General features: G+C 45.3%; 1 protein-coding gene across 4 annotated transcripts in view; it reads left to right on the top strand.

The window, feature by feature from the left end:
* Positions 1 to 21346, top strand: part of ZNF131 (zinc finger protein 131) — a 76945-nt gene that overhangs the window by 22884 nt on the left and 32715 nt on the right. For 3 of the 4 annotated variants that reach the window (XM_056112010.1, XM_056112009.1, XM_056112004.1), the window contains exon 1: positions 21196 to 21345. The exons of the other annotated variant lie outside the window; for it this stretch is intronic. The gene's annotated coding sequence lies outside the window, so the exon portion shown is untranslated. Of the gene's footprint in view, positions 1 to 21195; position 21346 lie in introns of those variants that run through there. 4 annotated transcript variants of the gene reach the window in all.

Raw genomic sequence — 21346 nt, 5'->3', positions numbered from 1 at the left:
GGCAAGCTACCCGTGACTATTCGATATGCCAAACACAGTAACAACAAGTCTCACAATGGAGACGTTACTGGGTCCGCTGGAGCAAATTGATGAACGATGAACAATAGGAGGACAGTGCCCTGGAAGTTTTCTGCAGGTTCAGGGTAGTAGAGAAGCTGCAAGTTGGCGCGCTATCATCTCACCACCAGGAGGCAGCAGCGGGAGGGGGGGGGACTGTAAATTGCAGTAGTTCAGGGCGAACCTTGAGCAAGCACCGTCCAAAGGTTGCCTGCAGTTATCTGGGACCGAAAAATGCTGCCATTCTGGCTTCAGTCACTAGGTGGAGGAATGTTGCTCTGCCCCCTAAAAGTGGAAGTGGAAACTTTGATCTTTCCATTGTGTTGAGATAGTGATAATACTTTGAGGTTGCGTTGGGGCAAGGGGGCTGGGGACGGGTGTTATGGCAGTAGTGAGGGGGCTGTTACTCCTGGCTTTGTGCTTGAGCTCATTCCTGCCGAGCTCAGGGGATCATGTAGTGTCAAGGATCTAATACACCACCCAAACCCCAACCCCCTTCAGACTGATTCATGCGAAATAGCCCTTTCCAGCTCCCAGTTTCATATATTAATGTGTTAATTTGACACATTCATGTAATTTATATTGAAAGATGCTTACCAATATAGGGATGTCAAGTACCTACCTAATCATCTCATATAATCGCAATTTCTTCTTTGTGGTTAGAACATGTAAGATGTACGTTTTTAAAAACTTTTTTTCTTTTTTTTTCTGTTTTGGTCACACCTGGCAATGCACAGATTTACTCCTGGCTCATGCACTCAGAAATTACTCCTGGCGGTGCTCAGGGGTACCATATGGGATGCTGGGAATTGAACCCTGGTCGACTGCAAATGCCCTACCCGCTGTGCTATTGCTCCAGCCCCTTAAAAATAAATTTTAATTACGTAATGCAATATTCTTATCTAGAGTCAGTGTGCTATATATTTGATCCTCAGAACTTTTTCATTATCTGTTTTAAGGGGGTAGGGCACACCCAGCTATCTTAGGGCTTACTCCTCGTTCTGTGCTCAGGAATCACATCTCGAGATGTTCGGTGCTCATACTGGGAGCTGGAGATAGAATCCATGTCAGCGGTGTGCAAGCAAGCACCCTCCTCATGGTACTATCCCTCTGGCCCCCTTTTCACCTTCTAAGTGGAAATTCTGACCTTTAGACTGCTGGTCCTTCCTCACCCCCCCACATCACACCCCACCTTCTGGCTCGGTCAACCTCATTTTACTGTATTTTGGAGTTAAGTTTTTTTAGGTTCTACATGAAAGTGACACCTCACCATATTTTTCATTTTTTTTATCTATTGGATGTATTTCACTGAACTTAATGCCCTCAAGATTCTTTCACGTAATCCCAAATTGCAAATTTTCTTCTTTCCCGTTACAATATTGCTTTAGTAAATTTATTAAATATGCACACATTTCTATTATATATCTTTAAGTCCACTATTACAACTACATTTATATTTATAGATTTGCATGTATATATACATATACCATACACATGCCTATGTCAATGACTTTTATATCCAATTGTTCACACTCAGAAGTACAGATCTCTCTGATTTCATTTCCTTTGCATCTATACCAGAAGTAATATTTTCCCACAGTGGCTCTAGCAATTTACATTCCCATCAACAGCACACGTGCATATCCTCATCAATGCTTTTTATCTTTTGTCTTTTTATAATGGCCATTTTAACAGATGTGTGGTATATATTACTGTAGTTTTGATATGCATCCCATAATGATTAGTCATGCTGAGTGTCCTTTCATAGATCTGTTGATCATTTATATGTTTTTTTTCTGAAAAACATCTATTCAATCTGATCTCCCAATATTTAATTATACCACGTGGGTTTTTTGTGTTTTATTTTTCTAACGCATTGTGCGTGTTCTTTATTTCTTTGGCTATTTGCCTCATGTGTTTTGTGAGTATTACCTGAGATTTTGCAAGCTACCTTTCATCTTCCTATCTTTTTTTGTAGGAGTATTCTATTTATTCAGCCATTGATTAGGCTGATTGAATTGGGCATGAACTCCACCTTACTTTTTTCCCCTTTTTAATAATTTTATTTATTGAATCACCGTGAGAGCAGTTACAGAGCTTTCGTGTTTAAGTCTCGGTCATACAATGAAACACCCATCCCTTCACCAGTGCCCATTTTCCACCACCAAAAAACCCAGTATACCCCCCATCCCACACCCTCCCCCTACCTGTTGAGCAGATGATTTCCACATTACTCTCTCTCTACTTTAAATACATTTAATATTTCGACACCAGACCCACCATTATTATTTGGAATTTTACCCCAACACTCAGATCTGCCGAAAAGGCAACAGTGGACAATTTGTTTTCTATTGCTGGTTATGAATAACATATGATGTCGTGTGGCCACGGTAGTGGAGCGTGATTTTGGAATTCTGAAATTTTAACAATTAAATCTGGAGGGATTTCTGTCAAAACCTGCTGGGTTTTGAGATTTGTTTCTCAGTCTCTGGGATCATGGCCATTAAGCAGCTTGATCAGGAGCCAGAGAGGCCATTCGTGGGCAGCGACTCAGGGTCTTGTTGGGATGGGGAGGAAAGGACCGGCTCCACCCCAATGCCGTGAGGCCCCATGTCTAATCACTGCAGGCCCAAACCTGACTGTCCAATGGCCTCTGGAGGATGGCAGCCACCAAACCACCAAGGGGGAGCAGGCAGAGGGACAGCACTCTTTCCCTGCTGGGGTGGCCTGGCGACAGTAACCTACTGAGAGGTCCAGAGGCATTTCTGCCAAAAGCCTCTGGGTTTCTAGGTTTGTCTGTGTCTCTGGGATCATGGACCAGAGCAGCATGATCAGGAACCAGAGAGGCAATTCATGGGCGGCAACTCGAAGTCTCATTGGGGTGGGGAGGAAAGGGCCGGCTCCACCCCCATCCCGTGAGGCCCTGCGTATCTTGTCACTGTGGGCCCAAACCTGACTGTCCAGTGGTCTCTGGAAGATGGCAGCCACCGAGCTGCCAAGGGGAAGCAGGCAGAAGAAAAGCACCCTTTCCCCCCTGGGATGGTCCGGCGCTTGTAACCCATTGCGGGGACCCGATGCATCTCTGCCAAAAGCTGCTGGGTTCTGAGATTTGTCTCTGAGTCTCTGGGATCATGGCTGTTAAGCAGTTCGATCAGGAACCAGAGAGGCCTTGCCTTCAATTATATAGCTGAGCTGGAGGTGGTTTGTGGGTGTGTCTCCCACATACCTAACTTTTGGCTGTTTACTTTCTTGGTAAACTTTGCCCCAAGTTGTTGAGGCACAGCAGCAATTTTGGGGTATCTGGAAGTCCAAAGGCGCCATCAGGCTGCTGATGCACTCGCCTCACAGGTACAGATTGACCTGCTGGCAGCACCATACCCCCCCACCCCAATTTAATTAATTAACTGTGGTTTGGAGCCACACTAGGCTGTGCTCAGTGATTACTTGTGGCTCTGAACTCAGAGATTATTCCCAGCAGTGCTTGGGGGACCATATGCAGTAACAGGGATTGAATCCTGGTCATACCCGTGCAAGGCAAAATCCTACCTGTGTATTTACTAAAGGGATGAGGCACTCTTATCTTTTGCATGGCCCATGTTCAATGGTCTCTGCTGCTTCCCTCACCCCAGGGAGGCCAATGGCAATGGGAAGGCAAAGGAAGGAATGAGGGCCAGGTTGGTTGGTGTCAGTTGCAGTTTATTTCAATTTCGTCTCCATTCCTCTTCCTCAACCCCTTTCCTGATCCCCCTCTTCCTCTTCTTGGATCCTGCTCCTTCATACTTCTCCCTCCTGCTTCTGCCTCCCCATTCTACTTGATTCTCCTTCCGGAACCCATTTCATTCTCCTTCTGGCTCCCCCAGTCCACTCTTGCCACCTACTTTCTCCTCTCCTTATCCAACAAACATATAAACATTCATAATATTAATCATTTTGTATGGACACAGTAAGAGATACATTAAGCTTATAGGATTGCTCTCCTGGGGCCATTTCGCTATAGATCTCAGACTACAGTGTTCAGGCTAGATTAGTCTTTCCTAACCCGCACAGGGTTCTAATCTCGTCGTTACTTTTTGGATCATGACAGCATTTGTCCATGACCATGCTCTTAACTTCTAGTTAAGTACTGTGGTGTTTGGCCTGGCCCATTTTGATGCCAGGGTAGCTCACAGCTTGCCCTGGGTCCATTCAGTGCCTTGTTGGGACCCTGCTTTTGGGGTTCTAGGAACTCAGGTAAATCAAGGCTTAAGTCAAGAAAGCAGATACCTGGAAGTGAATATTATATGGAATCAATGAACTCCTAAGTTACAAAAGCATAGTATTAACTGTATTACTTTATCCATGCAAAAAAGGACATTGCTTTAAAGTAAACTATTCAAAAGATATAAGGAGAGGAGAAAGGTAATATTAACCTACAATACAAGTTCAGTGCCCTTAGAAGGATCTGACCTTACAAGTTAACAGAGTTGATTGGGGGGGAAAGGTGATTAACTGGTTGGGAAAGAGAGCACAGTGAAGTTACAGATAAGCATAGAGGTATGGGAGTGATTCGGGAGCACTGTAATGGGTGTAATCTGATAAATCTAAGCTCCCTGTAGCAAGGGAGAAAGGACAAACCAACGTTATTCTACACCTACCTGCCTATACTACCTCTCCAACCTCTAGTTGTGTTTTTATTTTTTTCTGTTCAGAAGCTTCTTAATTTGATACATTGCATTTAGCAACTTTCACTTATGTTTCTTGTGATTTTGGTATCATATCTCCTTCAAGAAAAACTATTGGCAAGACCAACGTGGGGTGCTTGAGGTGGCTCCCAGGAATACTCATGAGACTCTCACATGAAAAACACTCCAGCCCCTTGATGCTTCTCCTCTACTCTCATACTAATTTTTCAAATTTTCTGTTTCTTCATGAGTTTGTTTTAGTAAGTTGCATACTCTTGGGAATTCATCCATTTTTTGTAGGTTATACAATCTATTGGCTTATATCTGTTTAAAGTACTTTCTTGGAGCTGGAGCAATAGCACAGCAGGTAGGGCATTTACTTTGCACATAGCCAACCCAGGTTCTATTCACAGCATTCTGTATGGTCCCTTGAGCACCACCTGGAGTAACCCTTGTGCATCACCAGGTATAACCCAAAAAGCAAAAAAAATAAGATAAAAATATATAGTACTTTCTTTCTGCATTTCTCTGGTATGAATTGAAATATCTCCTTCATTTCTCACTGTATTTAGTTGAGTCTTCTTGGTTAAGTCAGATAAAAGTTTGTCAATTTTGTTTATCTTTTTAAGAAGTTGTTCACAATATTTTATTACTTTCAATACTCGAACACCAGTCCAGCACATTTATACCTTCCCACTACCTTTATTTTGAATTTTCCCACCATCATCAAGACTGCCCCAAAAGCAGGCCCTAAATAATTTGTTTTTGTATTGCTTGTTATGAATAATCCACTAAAAATGATCCCAAAAAGTTTCCTTAGAGGATAGTGTGTGAAGATTGTTGTATCTCTCACTGGAGTCATTAAGCCCTTGTATAAGAGATTAGTAACATATTGTTACAGGTTGAGCCTTTGTGTGCTAATCACTTGATCACTTGATCACTTGACATCCCATTACTCATTGATTTGCTCAAGTGGCCCCAGCAACGTCTTCATTCGTCCTTATCTTGTGCTAGTGTAGCCCACCAGTGTCTGCTCATTCTAGGAACACGAACAGCCTCAAACCAATCATTCAGGGTCTTGACAAAGAAATCTGACCATCTCATAGGTGGGTGGCCATGCAATCTTTTCATGTCCTGTAGAATCCAGTCGGTAACTGCTCTAATCCAGCGGTCGTCTCCAAATCTGATTACATGTCCAGCCCGTCTGATTTTCGACACCTTGGCAAACGAGACAGCGTCTCTGATTATTGATTGTCTACGGAGGTTGGAACTCCGGATTCTTTCTCTCATTTGAGTGAAGAGTGATACTCCAAGTGTAGCTCTTTCAATTCCTCTTTGGGAGACCCAAATAGCGTTCTCATCCTATTTCCGTAGGGCCCAGGTCTCTGAGGGATATGCTAATGCAGGAAGAACAGTGGAATCAAAGAGATGTACCAGGAGCTGGAGGATCTTCGTCCTCTTAGCTATTTCTTCCATGTTCTTGAAGGCATTCCAAGCCGCTCTCTTCCTTCTGCGCAACTCAGGTGCCAGGTCATTTGTCATGTTGACTTCTCGACATAGGTACACATAACTCTTGCATTTGGAGATGTTCGTCCCGTTGAGAGCAAACGGAATGTCAGGAATGAGACTGTTTCTCAAAAACATTGTCTTCATGAGATTCAGCTGTAGTCTGACCTTTCCACACTCACGATTGAAGCCGGCCAGCATTTGTGACGCTTGGCTGATGTTTGGTGTTATTTGAACCATGTCATCAGTGAAGCAGAGGTAGTGTAGTTGCCGACCATCTATCTTCACTCCCATTCCTTCCCATCCCATCGCATGATGTTCTCGAGATGGCGCTGAAGAGTTTCGGTGAAATGGTATCATCCTGCTGAACCCCTCTCTCGACGTCAATGATCACCTCCCTGTAGAATGGTGAGATCCTGGTAGTGAATCTGCAATACAGCTCACGGAGGAGCCTAATGTATTGAGTTTGAATGCCCTGTTTGGCTAGGGCTTCGATGATCACTTCAGTCTCAACAGAATCAAAGGCCTTCTTTAAATCAATGAACGCTAGACAAAGAGGCATCTTGAACTCCTGAGAAACCTCAATGAGCTTGGTTATGGTGCGGATATGGTTGATTGTGCTGAATCCTTTTAGGAAACTGGCTTGCTCGCATGGTTGTCCTTCATCTAGTGTTATGCCAATCCTATTCTGGATGACTCGAGTGAACAGCTTGTAGATGACAGATAACAGGAAGATTGGGCGATAGTTACCAATGTACAAGTCTCCCTTCTTGTACAGTACAGTCCTGCTGGTTTTCCATTGGGATGGAACCTTGCATTCAGACAGGTAGCATGTGCCGCGTCCGGTGCCGCGGGGCCGAGCCAGGGGAGGGCCGTCAGGGTGAAATCAGCACTCGAGTCTCACAGGGTTCCGTCATTCAGGAGATGGCATGAATGCGTGCGTGCGTTTATTCAGAGCACAGGTACAGACTTAAGTATGTTTCCACAACCCACCCAAAAGAAAGGAGAAGGGGATGGGACGTGGGAAAGTGGATGGGACGATGAACAGAGCCATGCACCGTTGGTCAGCCACCTGGTGACCCTTTCGACCTAATGCTACTGTTCGGAGCGGCCTGCTTTGTTACGGTTTTGACATATCCATAGAGACTGTGCTGTTCCTCGTACATCATTTACAAATCACTTACGAGGGTGCATTTTCCCCAAACTGAAATGTCCTGTACTGGGAAGCTGCCCAGCTTTGTCCCCCAAACTGAAACCTCCTATACTGGGAAGTTGCCCAGCTTTGAGCAGGACAAAGGGGAATGAAAAATCAAGCATTCTTTTACTTGGTCAGTAGGCAACAGCATGTGAAGAGCCAAGCCAGTGTATTGATGAGTACTGACGGCAGGTTCTTCAGGTGTTCGGGTCTGACCTTGTCTGGGCCGGGTGCTGTTTGGTTCTTTACCAATGAAATGGCATGTCAGACTTCGGAAGGGAGAACGTTGGGAATGACATATCCATCCTTTGGAATTTGGTATGTGGGCAGATGGACATGGCTATCGAAGAGATACGAGTAGAAGTCATGGATAATCTTCTCCATTTCCTTTCTGGAAGATGTGATAGAACCATCAGGATGTCGGAGGGCAGTCATTTTGGTCTTATAGTTGGAGAAGGACAGGCGGGCGTTGCAAATGCTTTTCCCAGCTTCTGCCACATCTGCCAGCACTGCTGCTCTTTTCTCTTTGAGGTCTTCCTTTATCGCTTCTCTGCACTGCTTTGCGAGCCTGATGTTCACTTGTGGTTGCCTGAGACCTGAGCCAAGTCACATCGGCGAATGAGCTCAAGAGTTTTCAAAGACAGGTGTCTTTTTGTGGCTATCTCTCTCTCGGCATTCTTAGCACAATCATGGAGGTGCTGAACCAGTCAATCATATTCCTTATCAATGTTGTCAATGATGGCGTCTTCCCATGTTGCCACAATAGTGCCAAAGAGCTCCCAGTTGGTGGTCATTCTGGGAGTCTTCTTAAACTTTGCAGCCCTTTCTCCCTGCTCCGTGAAGTAGAAATTTTGCATGAAGAAGATGGTGGTCCGATTTCATTTGGAATTTTGGACAACAGCAACATCAGCCAGGCAAATTGAATATGATGTGGTCAATTTTGTTGTGGAACTGTCCACCAGGAGACTCCCATGTCCAGTGTTTAGATTCAGCCCTCTGGAACTGTGAGTTACCATGGATGGTCTTGGTCGACATGATGAACTCAGACAGTCTCTCACCCTGTTTGTTTGATTCTAGGCCATGGGTCCCGATGTGGAGTTCTTCTGATCTTCTCGGTCCTATCTTGGCATTAAAATCACCAACATTGATCTTGTAGAAGGTGTGGTCTTCTTTGATTTTGTTTTACTTTCACATATTAGTACACTTTCCAGGTTCCTCCTGTCACTTATTCCGAACTCTATACCATTGTGTCAGATCTTGTTTCCCAATTTCCTTGAACTATCTGTGTCTTCTTGTGCTCTGTGAATTTTTTAAAAATAGCTATTTGGGGGGCTGGAAAGCTATTCAGGGGTAAAGTGCTTGGTTTGAACGTGGTTGACCCTAGTTTGATCTCTGACACCTCATATGATTCGCATCCCTGCCTTGCCCCTGCCCCTACCCTCCCCCCCTGCCCCCTCACCAGCCTAATCCGCAAAAAGCAATCCTTGAGAACAGAACCAAAATTAAGCCCTAAGAACTGCAGGGTCAGGTGCTCAAAAAAAAAAAAAAAAAGCTCTTTGGGAGTCACAGGGCTGCAGTGAGGGCTCTGCATGGGGGGCCTCAGGTTCAGTTCCAGACACTGTCAGGTTCCCCGAGCACTGCCAGGAGTGCTTCCTGATTGCAGAGCCAGGAGTAAGCCCTGAGCATCTCTGGTGTGACACCTGCCCTCCAACAACTACCCCTCCAAAAGGAAGTAGCCAACAGAGGAGAAATCAGCTGGGAGCAGCTCTTGATCCCCATTGGAGTGTGCTCCCCACCTAACAAACAAAAATAGCTATTTTAAATATTTTTAATCAGGTAACTCAGAGATTAGTGTTTGGCCTTGGATAGCAGATAACTATCTCATCTGGATTTCTTGTTTCCTTAATTTCCTTATTCCTTGAAGTTCAATGTTGTGGTCTTTGCATTTGAAACAGTTATCACCTCCTCCAGCCTTTACTACCTTGGGCAGGCAAATGCCTCACTAGGGCAGATCCTTGAAGCGCTATAGGTCTTGCTCCCTCTTGTGGCAGAATTCTCAAGTTTGTTGGCCTTCTCTGGATTCCACAAGGACCCAGCTCTGACTAACAGCTTCTTTCGTTTTCCCCAAGGTGGTGCTAAAGTTCAAGTTCGGGTCTGTCATCTCACAGCTCTGAGATCCTGGGCAGCTTCTGGAATTTGCTCACTACCCATGTGCCCAAGTTTGCTTTTGCTGTGCTACCCCCACTTAGTGCTTTCTCTGTCAGTGTCCCCCCATGCTGAGGAAGCCAGAAGGTGCTCACTCACAGTTGATCATTCGGAGAAATGATCATGGTTTTCAGAGAAATGATTTTCAGAGAAATGACAGGAGAAAAAGATCTCTTTTGACCTAAATATGTGCCATTTTCAGGAAAAAACAAATGAAGTCAAGTCTAGCTGTTTGGTTAGGGTTCACACCCAGTGATACTGAGGAGCTACTCCTGGCTCTGTGCTCAGAGGACTATATGCAGTGCTGGGGATTTGAACCAGGGTTGCAGCTGATTTAACCTCATGCAAGACAAGTTCTTTAACTCCTGTACTATCTTCTACTCCTAAGTTTAGCTGTTTTCTTACCCTCACTAATGTATCCAATCCATATCCTTCCCATGTCCCCAACATTGTGCTCAGCCTCTGGAAATCTAGGCTTCTCCAAAGGCTCTTCATGTATGTTGGTGAAATGTCTAAGAAAAAAGTGAAGGTCACCTTATTTATCACAGTGCTGACATCACTGCTCTGATTATTAGGGAAAGTGAAAGTAAAGAATAGATAAGCAGGGGCTGGAGTGATTGCATGCGGTGGACCCGGGTATGATTCCCAGCATGCCATATGGTCCCCTGAGCACTGCCAGGAGTAATTTCTGAGTGCATGAGCCAGGACTAACCCCTGTGCATTTCCAGGTATAACCCAAAAAGAAAAAAAAAAAGAATAGATAAGCAAGAAAAAGTCAAGAGTCAGGGATGAGTTCTCCAGGCATGGTTACCACTGACCATTTGAGCTACAGATGGACTATCAGAAGTTCTGGATGTTACATTAAAGTAAGATATAAAGGGGGTCAAGTAGAAGGCTCAGAGGAGTGGAGCATGTGTTTCACATGGTTGGAGTTCTGGGTTTGAGTCTTGAGTCCTAGCACCACGTGATGCCCAAACACCACCAGGAGCTATCTCAAGCACCTCCATGGAATAGCCCCAGCACTGCCAGGTGTGATCCCAAAAACAAAACAAAAAGAGACAAAGATGATCTCAAAGAGAGAACTTGCATTTACCTGCTCCCATGGTCAAAGCTAAGCTAAAAGGAAACTTGGGTTAGTCTTCCTAGAAACTAACTTGAAAACCCTGACAAATAAGCTTGTACAGCAGTGGATAAAAAGACAACATGAGACAGACTGAAGACACAAAGACACTCTCATGAAGATAGCATACTTTGGTACAACAAACAAATTGGGAAGAGATTGCTAAAAGCAGGAATAGGTAGCACCAAATACCCGGCACCCCCAATCTCAACAATCCTATATTTACAACACTGGGATGAGAGGTAAGACATTATAGAGTATAAATAGGAATGGAGCCTGGAGTGGAGGGGTGGGGAGGTAGATCAGTGGCAGAGCGTTTGCCTTGCATAGGTGAGGTCCTAGGTATGATCCTCAGCAATGCAAAGAAGAAAACAGGTAAACAAGCAAGACCTCAGAAAGAATCACAGGCCCCACCATCTTGGATGTAGCAAGATACCTAAAAATTACTAAATGTGGGAAAGAAGAAAAAGTAATGAGGACTCTTTGTTTGGAGGCTACACCCAGCAACACTCAGGACTTACTCCTGGCCCTGTGTTCAGTGATCACTCCTGGCAGGACTCAGGGGACTCTGGGGTGCTGGGGGTTGAAGTTGGGTTCGCTGTGTTCATGGCCTTACCCTGTGTGCTATCATCCTGGCCCAACATCTAACTCCATTCTTCATTTGCTCAAAACTCACCAGGCACACTGGTCTTGCAGAAACATTCTGAACTAACTTTCCTTCAAGATCTATTTGCAAGGGGTCAGAGTGATAGTAAAGTGAGTAGGGCACTTGCTTTGCACACAGCTGACTCCAAGTTCAATCTCATATGGTCTCTCAAGCTCACCAGGAGTGATCCTTTAGTTCAGGGTCAGGGCCACTGCAGGGTGTGGTACAAAAACTAAAGGGGAGGTGAAATATTTTTGCAACTAGTTTTCTGCCTTGTACTTTGATCTTAACTCTTCACTGACAAAGTTGTACGTTTTCATTGAATCACTTGATAAGCCACCGCCCCCCACCACCACTCAGGATAAAAAATGAGGCTTTGGGGGCTGGAGAAATAGTACAGCCGGTAGGGTGTTTGCTTTGCACGTGGCTAACCGAGGTTCGATTCCCAGCATCCCATATGGTCCCCTGAGCACCGCCAGGAGTAATTCCTGAGTGCATGAGACAGGAGTAACCCCTGTGCTTTGCCAGGTGTGACCCAAAAAGCAAAAGGCTTTGTTTAAAAAAAAAAACCCTCACAGGTACAGTGGAAGTTGTTGGTTGCCAAAGGCAGGTGTGGGTTGGGGCTGGAGTAATGAACAGAATATATAAAGGGGGTCAAAAGGTGAAAACTTTTTATATTTTATATATAAAATAAATAGCCATGGAGAAGTAGGAGAATAGAGGCTAACAGTTCCCAGAAAAGAAAAAAATGGAAGGGGAAGTCTGAAGGAATGATGCAGGGGCATAGAAAAACACCTGCCTTGCAAGTGTATTGTCACACGTTGAAATACCCACTCTAACTTTTGCTAAGAGTAATCCTGGAAGCTCCACTTTCTGTGACGCTTGTATAGTAGCTAATTTTTGAATACATCACAGTTAGAGAGAGAGAGAGAGAGAGAGAGTTTTGTCTTTTATAGGGCAAGTAACATTGATCTGTAGGCATCAGATAAATCAAGGTCACAGTAAAATCCTGCCTTGCTTTGCACTCCATGGTGCTGCCCCCCTAAAATTTGTAATTCTGTATGTTGAGGGATGTTAGCTAAGTTTCTTTTGGAGATTATTTTACCATATATACAGATACTAAATCATAATAAAACAATAATTATACTATTGCATATATAAAATTAATATGTGTTATATGTATCACAACTTAGAATAAAATAGAGGCCAGAGAGATAAAATAGGAGGTAAGGCCTTTGTCTTGCATGTCTTGCATAACCTGGGGGTTTGATCCCTGGCATTGTGTATGTCTCCTGAGCACCACCAGGGGTCACTCCTGAGTACACAGCCAGGAATAGATCCTAAGCACTACTAACTGTAGTCCAGCTCCCTTCTCCCAAATATCACAGAATAAAATTTTAGGAAATAAAATTAAATGCAGGAAGAGGAAAAACTTCATTTTATTATGTGCTTCCTTATTTGTTTTAATTAGTGGTGCTGGGGGTGGCCAACTCAGGGGCTTGCTAGGCATGTGCTCTACCACCCAGACTTGCTTCCAAATGACCAAAAGGCATTTTAATATATTTTTATATTTATATTTACCTTTAAAAAAAGATTCAGCTCTTAAACATGTATTTATTGACCACGTACCTTCGGAAAGGCACTATCTGGGCACTCAAATGCATAAGCGAAAAACAAAAACCCATTGTAATGAAGATCACAATGATATTACACACTTGGTTTAAAATATTTAGAAAATATTGGGGGCTGGAAATATAGGACGGGAGTTAAGATATGTGGTGTGGATGTGGTTGATCCTGTTTAGATTCTTAGTATTGTATATGGTCCCCTGAGTACCGCTAGGAGTGACCCCTGAGCACAGAGCCAGAGAAAGCCCCAAGCACTGCCAGGTGTGACCCAAAATACAAGGAAAAAAAATTAGAAAGTATGAACTTCTAGGGAAGGAAAGAAAACAGCCTATCATTTACTGCACTTTCCCAATTTTTTTCTGAACACCCAATGGTGTTCGGGTTTTACTCCTGACTCTGTGCTCAGGGATCTCTTCTGGTGGTATTCAGAGGACCATATCTGGTGCTAGATTGTGAAGCAGGGTTGATTGAATGCAATGCAAGGACCTGAACATTTAAATTATCTCTCTGGTTCCTTCCACTTTGCTCTGCTTGGAGGCCACATCTGGTGATGCTCAGAAGTTACTCCTTGCTTTACACTCAGGAATTACTCCTGGGAGTTCTTGGGGGACGATATGGGATGCAAGGCATCAAACCCAGGTTGGCCAAGTGCAAGGCAAATGCCCTACTCGTTATACTATTTCTCTGACCACGGTCCCTTCCACTATTTACTATGTCTGTACTCACACATCTATATAGGCTCAAAATCTGGGATTTTTTTGTGACCCTGATTTATCTGATGTCACTTGACTTGTGAAAGGCTAAAAAACTGTCAGATCTGCCTGATAAATTGTCAAACAGCTTTCCAGAAATATTGTTAGGCAATGAGCTGAGAGCTTTTAGGTGCTTAAAATCTTCGGTCATTGGAGTTGAAGAGATAGTGTAGGAGTTAAGTGCCTTTCTTGGGGCCAGCTCCAGCTTGATCCTCAGCACTACATTTGGTCCCCTACGCATTGACTCTCTAAGCATAGAGCCAGTAATAATCTCTGAGCATTGCTAGATATGGCCCAACTCCCCTCTCAGTAAATAAATTAACACTTTGTAATACATTAATTAGAAATGTGTGCGTATGTGTGTGTAAGAGAAAAAAAGAAAAAGACCCCTGATTTTATTGTTCTGATTTTATCTTATAGAATACAGGCATCAGTAACCAAGAGTATGACTTAAATAAGAGGCATACGTTTGATGTGGACTGGAGCGATAGCACAGTGGGTAGGGCATTTGCCTTGCACGCAGTCAACCCAGCAAACCCGAGTTCAATTCCTCTGCCCCTCTTAGAGAGCCTGGCAAGCTACCAAGAGTATTTTGCCCACATGGAATGCTATGGACTTATGATAAAAAAAAATAGAGCTACAAGAGTTGGGCAAGGAGAGGTCCACTTGAATCAAAGTTTCATCTACTTGAATGACGTTAACTACTGAGCTACAATGGCAGAAATAAAAGATGGCAATTCTACAATTTTACTTTTTTTATCCCTGTTTGGCACTATATTGAATTTTTATTTAAAAATTCCTTTCAGTGGGCCGGAGCGATAGTACAGCAGGTTGCCTTGCATGTGACTAAGCCAGGTTCAATCCCTGGCATCCCATATGGTCCCCCAAGCACCGCCAGAAGTGATTTCTGAGTGGAGAGCAGGAGTAAGCCCTGAACATCACTGTGACCCAAAAAGCAAAAAAAAAAAATTCCTTTCAGTTATTTGTTGAAAAGCACAAATATTTTACACTATATTTTACATATAAAAAACCAACAATTTTAATTCATATATTTAAAATAAGGTTTAATTTTGGAAGCTTGTTTGGGGTTTATTGATTTTTAAAAAATTATGTGAGGAATCTAGAAAACTAAAATTGGGCATGCCCTGCTGATCTTAGAGAGATTAATAATAACTCATAATAGCAATCTTCAAGATGTTTCCAATCTAGGGACTGGTGAGATGAATTAACGGGCTGGACTATATAGTTTGCACATAAGAACTCCCTGGTTTCATTCCCAGCACCACATGGTACACCAAGGATCTCTGGTTATAGTCCCTAAACAAAAAAGGAAAGAGGAAGAAATTTCTAATCTAGTGAGGAGATAAGTACTAACCATCCATTTCAACACTATGATCCTGAAGCTTTCTTAAACCCTATCTATGTACCTTTCAAGACAAACCAAACAATTTGATCAAATAGATCTTAAATTCTAGTGCTTAGTGTTGAATTGGGAGCATGGGGGAATGCTGAACTTTATCAATCCCATTTACTCTTTATTTTCCTAAATTCCATGAACATTGTTGTTCCTAGCATTTCAATAAAAGCTCAACATATATCAAAACAGTCACTTTACTTCTTCTAAGGTCATCTTATGAATTAAGAGTATGAACCCGCTGTGTTTCAGGGAAAGACAAATTAGTTGGTTGCAATTATATCCACATTAAGGACATGCACTAGCACCATCCCTAGTCTCTTGTCTACACACTATAAACACTTCTTTCTTTCTTTCTTTCTTTCTTTCTATTGAATCACTGTGAGATACAGTTACAAACTTTCAAGATTAAGTTTCAGTCATACAATGATAGAGCACCCATCCCTCCACCAGTGCACATTTTCCACCACCAATGTTCCCAGTATACCTCCCACCACTCCCTCCCCATCCCACACCCTGCCTTTGTGGCAGGCACCTTCCTTCTTCCTCTCTACTTTGGGGCATTATGGTTTGGAATACAGATACTAAGAGGCCATCATGTTTGTCCTTAGTTTACTTTCAGCACGCATCCCCCATCCCGAGCGATTCCTCCAACCATAGATTACTTAGTGTTCCCTTCTCCACCCCAACTGCCTTATCCCCCAGCATATGAGGCCGGCTTCCAAATCGAGGAGCAATCCTTCTGGCCCATATCTCTACTGTCCTTAGGTGTTAATCTCATGTTATGTTATTTTATATCCCACAAATGAGTGCAGTCATTCTATGTCTGTCCCTGTCTTTCTGACTCATTTCACTTAGCATGATACTCTCCATGTCCATCCACTTACAAGCAAGTTTCATGACTTTTTTTTCTAACAGCTACATAGCATTCCACTGTGTAGATATAACAAAATTTCTTTAACCAGTCATCTGTGCTTGGGCACTTGGGTTTTTTCCAGATTCTGGCTATTGTGAATAATGCTTTAATAAACATACAAGTGCAGATATCATTTCTATTGTGTTTTGTTGCATCCCCGGGATATAGTCCCGGAAGTATAAACACACTTTTCTTTTTTTTTTTTATTTAAAATATTTATTTATTTATTTATTGAATCACCGTGGGAAAGGTTACAAAGCTTTCAGGTTTAGGTCTCAGTCATGCAAATATCAAACACATTTCCCTTTACCAATACTTTTTTTTTACCATGAAGAACCCCAATAAAACCCCACCCCCCACCCCTCCCAGTCCCTGTGGGGCAGATGAATTCTAGTTAACACTCTATCTGCTTTGATTAGATTCATTGTTTCAATAAAAGATTCACCACTATTATTTAGAGTTTACCCCCCCCCCAAATCAGACATGCTGAAAAAGCATTGTGACGTGATTTGCTTTCTACAGCTGGGTTCAAGAATTAAATGTTGGTTTTGGATTTCTGCTATTTTACTTATTGACCCTGGAAGTATTTCTACTGAAAGTCAGATAGTTAAGAAATTGGTTTCTGTGCTCTGGAGTCGTGACCGTGCTGGAGAGCCGCTAGTGGGGGGCAACTGGTGGCCTCGGTAGGGTGTGAAGGGCAGACCGAAACGCCCCCCTTCCCATGAGGTTTTAGTCGCCCCCACACCCCCGGCTCATACCTGCTGTCCACAAGGCTCCCATGCGGCCGCCATCTTTCTTTCCAGAGAGGAGAAGGCGACTGGGGCAACACCCTTTCCCCTCCGGACAGACCTGATGGCCTGGATTAACGCATAGTCCTTTCACTTTTCTGCTCCAAGCTGCTGGGTTCTGCATTAAGTCCTTGTGCTTCTGGGGCTGTGGCCGTGCTGGAGAGCCGCTCGTGGGGGGCAACTGGTGACCTCGGTAGGACGTGAAGGACGGACTGGAACGCCCCCCTTCCCATGAGGTTTTAGTCGCCCCCACACCCCCGGCTCATACCTGCTGTCCACAAGGCTCCCATGCGGCCGCCATCTTTCTTTCCAGAGAGGAGAAGGCGACTGGGGCAACACCCTCTCCCCTCCGGACAGACATGATGGCCTGGATTAACGCATAGTCCTTTCACTTTTCTGCTCCAAGCTGCTGGGTTCTGCATTAAGTCCTTGTGCTTCTGGGGCTGTGGCCGTGCTGGAGAGCCGCTCGTGGGGGGCAACTGGTGACCTCGGTAGGGCGTGAAGGACGGACCGGAACGGCCCCCTTCCCATGAGGTTTTAGTCGCCCTCGCTCCCCCGGCTCATGCCTGCTGTCCACAAGGCTCCCATGTGGCCGCCATCTTTCTTTCCAAAGAGGAGAGGGCGAATGGGGCAACACCCTTTCCCCTCCAGCAGATTTGATGGCCTGGATTAACGCACAGTCTGTTCACTTCTCTGCTCCAAGCTGTTGGGTTCTGCATTAAATCCTTGTGTTTCTGGGGCTGTGGCCATGCTGGAGAGCCGCTCGTGGGGGGCAACTGATGACCTCAGTAGGGCGTGAAGGACGGACCGGAACGCCCCCTTTCCCATGAGGTTTCAGTCGCCCCCACACCCCCGGCTCATACCTGCTGTCCACAAGGCTCCCATGTGGCCGCCACCTTTCTTTCCAGAGGGAGGAGGGCGGAAGGGACCAACACCCTTTCCCCTCTGGCAGACTTGATGGCCTGGGTTAACACATAGCCCGTTCACTTTTCTGCTCCAAGCTGCTGGGTTATGCATTAAGTCCTTGTGTTTCTGTGGCTGTGGCTGTGCTCCAAGCTTAACTATGATTTTCAGAGAGAAACGTTAGGTGGTTTACTTCCCATGGATCACTTTGTATATAGAGAGAAGTTGCGCGGCCGCTTCTGCGGCCGCGCGGTTTTGAGGAAAAGTCCTAGTTCCCGCATACTCAAGCTGTGCTTGTAGAGGTTTCTGGTCACCGGGGTTCCATCTGGGGGAGGCGGGATGCGGTACCTACCCCATCTCGGACTTCCCGATGATCTTGGCTCTTTTTGGAAACTGTTTATTTTTTTTTCCTTCGGGATCTGTGGATCCCGCCCTCCATGTAGTCCTTCTCTTTGGCTGAATGCTGTCAAGATGGCGCTGGGGGGCGGGCTGTGGGCGTGACTTCCGGAATCTGAGGTTACCTGGGAGGTGTAGTCCCGGCATTTTTGAGGAAAAGTCCTAGTTCCCGCATACTCGAGCTGTGCTTGTAGAGGTTTCTGGTCACCGGGGTTCCATCTGGGGGAGGCGGGATGCGGTACCTACCCCATCTCGGACTTCCCGATGATCTCGGCTCTTTTTGGAAACTGTTTTTTTTTTTTTCCTTCGGGATTGGGTCTCATTCTCCTAAAGAGCCGTGAATATAATCTCAGGGCTAGGATGAAAGAGACGTTACTGGGGCCTGCTCGAGGCAATCGACGATTAACAGGATGATGAAATGAAATGATGAAATTCCTTCGGGATCTGTGGATCCCGCCCTCCATGTAGTCCTTCTCTTCGGCTGAATGCTGTCAAGATCATAAACACACTTTTCATACAACATAGTGCCTACTGCATCTGTCCACCTATCATATAATGTTATTTTTTTTGACTCATACCAAGTGTTTTCCTGGTCCATGGAAAAAGGACTAGGAGCTAAAAAACTCAGAATAATCTACAAGAAACATCTAATGAAAATGCCAATGAAAAATGTACACAAAGGCAGTAGCTCCTAGTGGTGAGAGGAGAGCCTGACACCAAAGCCCTGTGCTCTCAGTCTCCATGCTTTCACCTAGGCTTGAGAAATTGCATTTACTGCTATAACAAGAATCTAGTCTGGGCATGGACTCTGCTTTCTTCTTATCTCTAGCTCTCCTAAGTAGCACCGTAGCACTATCCTCCCGTTGTTCCTCGATTTGCTCAAGCGGGCCCAGTAACGGCTCCATTGTGTTGTTACTATGTTTGGCATATTGATTATGTCACGAGGAGCTTGCCAGGCTTTGCTGTGCGGGCGAGATACACTCAGTAGCTTGCTGATCTCTCCGCGGGGCAGAGTAATCGAACGCGGGTTGACTAGGTCAGCCGCGTGCAAGGCAAAGCAAAGAAACTACATCTAGAAATAAAGGGGAATTGGAAATAGGTTGGTCCTAAAAGGAAAAAAAGGTCATCTTTAATTTTTCTAAAATTGGATAATCCCAATTGCCAATCCCACCAAAAGTAAGAATAAATCCTATATGGAGAAAGACAAAATTATATAGGACCAGGGAGATAGTACAGTAGGAAGGGTGCTTGTCTTGCACATGGCTGACACAAAAACCTGGTATACGTGTGTGTGTGTGTGTGTGTGTGAGAGAGAGAGAGAGAGAGAGAGAGAATGATTTTAGGTTTCCCCCCAAACTGGGGCCACAGAGACAGTACAGGCGCTTGCAGTACATGCAGTTGATCTCGGTTTGATCCACTGCATCACATATGACTCCCTGAGCACTGCTAAGAATGAGGAGTCATGAGTAAGCCCTGAGCACTAGTGGGTTGACCCCTGGGGGGTGGGGAGGGATTTACCACATAATGTCAAATAGCCATTCAAAAAACATTAGGCAAATGAGAAAATAAAACCACATTGGCCAGAGAGCTGGTACAGGAAAGGTGCTTGCCTTGCATGTGGCAAACCGGGTAAGAAGTTGAGGCCCCTGATGTGGTCCCCTGAGCAGTGCCAGAGTAAATCCTGAGCTCAGAGGCAGGAATAGCCTTGAGCACTGCTGGGTGTGGCCTCCTCCCTTAAGAAAATAAACCTATCTGAAGAGGGACCAGGGATGTAGCTCTGATTATATGAAAATCTAATTTAACCTTATTGAGGAGGTGCCTTTGGGTGGGTCTGTCCTAGACACTTTTATATCCAGAATGCTATAATCTTGGTATTTCTGCATGTACTCACCGTAAACCAAGAACAGAGATTTCATGTCGCTTTTTACATAGGTCACCTGCGTTTTTTTGATGCCCAGATTACCTTGTTCTTCTCATCTCATAACACTTGGTCGTCAGTACCCACATAATTAACTGTTCAAAATACATATCTACTCCATTTGACTGATTTGGAGAGAGATCACATACAGCTTGTCCACCGTTCAATCTCCTCATCCCTTCGATGGGCCGTGTTGACTCTCAAATACATGGTGAAATACTACATTCACTGATCTATGTAAATTCTTTATTCTCTGTGTTCTTTGGTTGTTGTGTTTGGGGGCCGTTACCCTGCTGTGTTCAGGGTATTCTGGTTCTGTGCTCAGGGATGAAACCCGGGTCGGGCATGCGCAAGGTCTGCGCCCTACCCGCTGTACTATCACTCCGGCCACTCCATGGTCTTCCTGGGGAGGAAAAAGTTAAGTACAATCTCATGACTTTACAATAATAATGTTATTGTAGATGTTGGTTTTTTAAAGGAATTATATAACAATGTAATAATAATATAATTCTTTGCGTTTTAGGACACACCCAGCTATGCTCAGGGGTTACTTCTGTCAGTGCTTGAGAGACCATATGGGATGCTGGGGATTGAACCCCGGTCGGCCGCGTGCAAGGCAAAGGCCCTACCTTCTGTTCTATCCTCCGGCCCCCATAATTATTATTATAGCTTTGGACATTGGGGCAATGGTACACCAGGTAGGGCACTGGCACAGGGCCGACCTGGGTTCGATCCTTGAGCACTTCATCTGGTTCCAAAGCCTGGGAGTGAGCCCTGAGCACCGGCAGGTGTGGTCCTCAAGTATACATAGAGGCGACGAGTGACCGACCCGCCCGAGGCTGATTCTATAGGCCACCGCCGGCCCCAGTTCGGACACGGCAAGCTGCAGTCCAGAGTGTCAGGTGGCAATCCCCGCGCGGCGCGCCGGGTGCCCAGGCGGGTGGACACGTGCCCGCCGGCCGCGCACCGGTAGGGCGGGCACCCGGGAGGCCGAGCCCAGGCGGCTGGGACGTGCTCGCGCCCGTGGCCGCCGCGGCCGGCCGGGTCCCGGAGCCAGGGCGCACGTGCGCCGGCCCGACCCGAGCGGAGAGCGCGCTGGAGTCCCGGCGGGACCATGGAGGGGAGGGCGCTCCTCCGGCGCGGGACCCGGCGGGGGGCGAACTCCGCCCGGGGGGGAAGGCCGAGCAGGTCCGGAAAGGTTCGGAGGGCCGGAGAGGAGAGCGGGAGGACGGCGAGCTAGG

This window comes from Sorex fumeus, unplaced genomic scaffold, assembly GCF_029834395.1.
Source record: "Sorex fumeus unplaced genomic scaffold, SorFum_2.1 ptg000015l, whole genome shotgun sequence".
Lineage (NCBI taxonomy): Eukaryota > Metazoa > Chordata > Mammalia > Eulipotyphla > Soricidae > Sorex > Sorex fumeus.
The sequence above is the reverse complement of the archived record's forward strand: the minus strand, read 5'-3'. Positions and strand labels throughout refer to the sequence as shown.